Source organism: Lactuca serriola, chromosome 4 (assembly GCF_051521515.1).
Source record: "Lactuca serriola cultivar US96UC23 chromosome 4, Lser_US96UC23_V15, whole genome shotgun sequence".
NCBI lineage: Eukaryota > Viridiplantae > Streptophyta > Magnoliopsida > Asterales > Asteraceae > Lactuca > Lactuca serriola.
In genome coordinates, this window is record NC_136411.1 from 6,364,877 (window position 1) to 6,370,252 (window position 5,376).

The following is a 5,376-nucleotide window of genomic DNA, read 5'->3' on the forward strand; positions in this document are numbered from 1 at the left end:
TAGAATCAAGTAATAATCAAGTGTGTTCATCCAAAAGTCCAAAACATCCCCAGAAGTAACCCTAATGGTTTAGCCTTCCATTGAGTTCATAAAACAAATAACTTGAATGAAATGAATAAAATGCATAAAAAAATCCAATAACAAACTTGAAATCATGAAAAAATTATAACATAATTATTATTAAAGCTTGAAACAATAAAACCTTGAGAGACAAGTAAGGAAATTCTAAATTTGTAGTGGGATGATGAACATCCTTGGTTGAACAATCTTCTGATGTTGAATCCTTATGAACTTGATGATTTATCGTCTTGAAACCGGATTGGAGTGATCAAAAACGTGTTTGCAGAAGGTTTGAATGTGTTTGGAACCCTCCAAAACTGGGCAAAATCACAAGGGAGAAGTCCAATTTCGATTAGGGCTAAATCTCCTTTAAATAAGTGCTGAAAAACTAATTTTTGGAGCTGTTTTCTGCGTCGACGTCATAGGGGACGTCTTAGACTTCATATAGGACGTCTAAGCGTCCTTCCTGGCGTTTTACAGGATTTCTGTCATCCTTGATTTGCACTTGAAGTGGCCTAAAATGGGTAGGCGTCCTAGGGGCGTCTTAGACGCGTTCTCGGACGTCTTTCATCTTTGGTGCCCCTTTTTGGTGATGAAAACGATAGAATCAGTAAAAACCCAAAATATGAAAGTTGTAGGAAATGTTTTCTAGTTTCCAAAACTTCTTCATTCATGTCAATTGGAGCTCTAGATTTTGAGATATGATCAAAACATTGAAGAGTGGTCAAATTTCTCACTACCATTTTTCTTCATTCTTTTAGCAATTAGTCTCCCATGCTTGGTAGCTTCATTTTGCTCATTTTTCTTGCGGGTTCCGATCACTTTAGCACTAAGTAGTTGCCTGCACATAATGTTCAACATTTCATCAAAGTAGTGTCATTCTTGGACAATTATGCATCAATTCAACATACTTAGTACAATTTATTATGCTATAAATGTAGACTGATCAAACCTCCTCAACATTATTCCAAACTCATCCCGAGGTTGGCCTGAAATAATCAGCGTACTTTTACTCCCTAATCCTAAGAAAAACTCAATGGAATCACGAATTCCGTACATTTCATCAAAATATATTCAATAAGCTATATTGATTTTGGGGATTATTAGTTTCATATCCGGACTTTTAAACTCAAAATACATGTTATGCTTATTTTACTTTGTTGTTTGAAACCCTTCACTTTTTTAACCCTTCCCAATAATCAACCTCATGAGTAATCAGTTGAACTCATTGCCAAAGTCCCGTTTTCAAGGTTCACTAATATAGTTAGCGCGGTCGGTAACACTTAATGGACCAACCCATACACTCCCGCTATCGAGGGGTCACATATTGTTTCACACAATGTCTTCAACTTGAACTTTTCTTCATATTTATCTTGATTGTCTGTTCTTCAAGTTCTTTGATGGCTTCATCGGATTTGATCATTTTTGTATTTGACTTGAGCTTGAATATATATACTTGGAAGTTCTTTAATGTCTTTTGATGCTTTTTGGTTGTGTGAAAGCAATAATAGTCCCCTCCCAACCCCAAAGGCGTAGGAGTAAGTAATACCAAGTACTCAGAGCATGATGACACATATTGTTCAGGTGGGTCCTCAACTGAAAGATCATAGGATCGAGCCAAAAACCTTCATTTTTCAAACACTTGGGTATTTTACATAACAATTTTTAAATATATATAAATTTCCAAACCGGCTGAGCAACCCGCAAAATCAATATTAAATAGATATTATGACTCGATGTACGAAACTACTATCATTTTCCATCTTAATGAGTTACATTCAAGACATAGAGATGCTGCTAACACATCACATATTTCATGGTGACCAGCTTCAGGATAAGATAATTAAAGATAGAGTTTAAAATAGCAGTATATTCATCCTAAGTTGATTATCCAAAAAAATCATCAAAGTTAATGTAAAAGAAATTAAAAATATGGAAGACGACACACCTGATGGTACTGATAGTAGAGGCGATTTTGATTTCCAAAAAACTTCACTAGTTGGAGGTATTTGCATAATGTTTAGTTATGCCCGAATAAACATCGAATAATTATGATTTTTTAATCACTTTTTTCTTCAATCCTCCATCTTTTTCTTGTGTACACCCCCCTCCCCAACTTTAAGTCTTGCATTGTCCTCGATGCATCAAAAGACAAATTCCTAAAATAATAACAAAAAAAAAAACTACAAGCACACAAATCAAATCAAATAAACATAAATCACACTAACTAGCCCTCAATTTCGTCGGGATCCACGATTGCACTTGGCACGTGCAACAAGCCTCTTAAACCCTAGGTTACCCCCTAGTGGACGAGTGAAGTCTCGTGAGCGTTTGCAGTGAACTTACCCACAAAGTTCATGGGTTGCCTCCCACAAAGCGGTAAGTTTAACGTCTTCAGCCAGAGGGGTTACCTAGAACGATGTCTAAGGAGGATCATATGTTATTTAACTTCCTTGAAAGCCAACCATGAGGTCGCTCACCTTACTTTGAGGTACCGGATCATGTGGCAAGCCTTTTTTGGCCTTGTGTAAATCAGTTATTTTGCGTTTAATCCTTCCATGATGATGCTTAAACCTTGTTTTGAAGAGCCATGTATCTTTCCATATAGTAAACTTCTTTAATCGATACTTGATATCATGTAACACTTTCATTTTTGATTTTTGAGAGTGTGTATAATCATGCATCTTATTCCCTAATCTTATTTTCTTGTGTTGACTCATGCATTCATCTAGTGCTTTTGACCTGTTACATGATAAAATTTTCTCCAAATTGTTTGTGGTGCCATGGAGCACATTTGCGGTATGCTCATAGACATAATCATGAATAGTATTGATTACAACCAGGTCACTACTAGTTGGAGGATCATTAGTAGGTCCAAACAAAAGAAATATTACTTTATGGTTTCCACATGTCACATTTATCGCACCTTCTCGACAGCTTATATGTGCATATATAGTTGCCAGTAAGGTACAATCAATGACGACATTTGGTTGTTTGTATGTGTTTAGTATTTTAGAATCCATCATATCAAAAATTTGTGGTTCGGGTTTTTTAAAAGTTGTTGGGTAAGGGGTGATACTAGCCTCCACGGACCCCTCCCTAACTTTCGACGCTTCTAAGGTTTATGCACTTTGTTATCATACAATTGATCAATACATAGAAAAGTTACCTCATTTGGTTGTGTAGTGTATGATTTAGCTGCTCTTTTATTTCTTTAAGTTGATCTTCAAGAGACGAAATAGATTTGGAGTTGTCTTCCTCCTTGTTGAAGGTTTCATTCAACATGTCCAACATTTGATCCAACTTCTTGCTAAATGAAGATTTTTCTGAGTTTTGGTCATCCGGGAAATAATATGATTCATGGTGTTGGTTTTGAGTCGATTCATCAGTCCACCATCAATCATCATCATATGGATCATTGTATGGATAATCATTATATGACACATTGTATGGATCATTATTGTATTGATATTGACCCGAATTTCCACTCCCCCACCAAATATCTTGGATAATATAAATGTATTCCTCCATTCACGATAGTCCCTACTCAAAAACAGTAAAATAATGAAGATTCTAAACAAGAAATAAAACAAAATAAAAAAAACTTAATGAATACTTCAACATAACAGTTTAAGCGCACAATCTCCCCGACAACGGCACCAAATTTTGATGAGGACGTTGTCTCGATCAAAAATAACCTCAAAACCACTAGATAGATAGGGTAAGTAAGGGTCGAATCCACGAGGAGTTTGTGGTCAATCTTTGTGCTATAGTAGTCAATGAAAAAGAACTAATACTTGCAATTGTCACGAAAATGATTAAATCAATGATCAAATCAAAAGCTTGGAAATTTATTAATTAAAACAAAAATCTCAATGAGAAAATGAGAGTACTCCCGGTTGAGTTATGGACAGTTTAAATTCACACACTTTCTTCCCTAGAATCCTAATTCAGTTACTTCCATGCAATTGGGGTTTATTATTAACTTGTAACACATAATTTTGGGCCCACAATATGCTCATTCAACTACTTGTCTTACTCCTTATGTCTAAATGGATTAGGAACAATTAGTGAACTCACAATAAAGTGTCTTCCAACTACCTATCACCATATTAAGTTTCAATATCATAAGTTGGAATAATATATGTTGATTCAATCACTTGTCTTTATTCCTAAACTAATTGAACTTGGAACAAATGATGAATTGACAATAAACTATTTTAATTATGACATCAACCAATTCATACAACCCAATTTCAATTATCATTACCAAATATCATCACATGTAACATAAAACAACAATTGAAATTAACTAGAATCAAGTAATAATCAAGTGTGTTCATCCAAAAGTCCAAAACATCCCCAGAAGTAACCCTAATGGTTTAGCCTTCCATTGAGTTCATAAAACAAATAACTTGAATGAAATGAATAAAATGCATAAAAAAATCCAATAACAAACTTGAAATCATGAAAAAATTATAACATAATTATTATTAAAGCTTGAAACAATAAAACCTTGAGAGACAAGTAAGGAAATTCTAAATTTGTAGTGGGATGATGAACATCCTTGGTTGAACAATCTTCTGATGTTGAATCCTTATGAACTTGATGATTTATCGTCTTGAAACCGGATTGGAGTGATCAAAAACGTGTTTGCAGAAGGTTTGAATGTGTTTGGAACCCTCCAAAACTGGGCAAAATCACAAGGGAGAAGTCCAATTTCGATTAGGGCTAAATCTCCTTTAAATAAGTGCTGAAAAACTAATTTTTGGAGCTGTTTTCTGCGTCGACGTCATAGGGGACGTCTTAGACTTCATATAGGACGTCTAAGCGTCCTTCCTGGCGTTTTACAGGATTTCTGTCATCCTTGATTTGCACTTGAAGTGGCCTAAAATGGGTAGGCGTCCTAGGGGCGTCTTAGACGCGTTCTCGGACGTCTTTCATCTTTGGTGCCCCTTTTTGGTGATGAAAACGATAGAATCAGTAAAAACCCAAAATATGAAAGTTGTAGGAAATGTTTTCTAGTTTCCAAAACTTCTTCATTCATGTCAATTGGAGCTCTAGATTTTGAGATATGATCAAAACATTGAAGAGTGGTCAAATTTCTCACTACCATTTTTCTTCATTCTTTTAGCAATTAGTCTCCCATGCTTGGTAGCTTCATTTTGCTCATTTTTCTTGCGGGTTCCGATCACTTTAGCACTAAGTAGTTGCCTGCACATAATGTTCAACATTTCATCAAAGTAGTGTCATTCTTGGACAATTATGCATCAATTCAACATACTTAGTACAATTTATTATGCTATAAATGTAGAC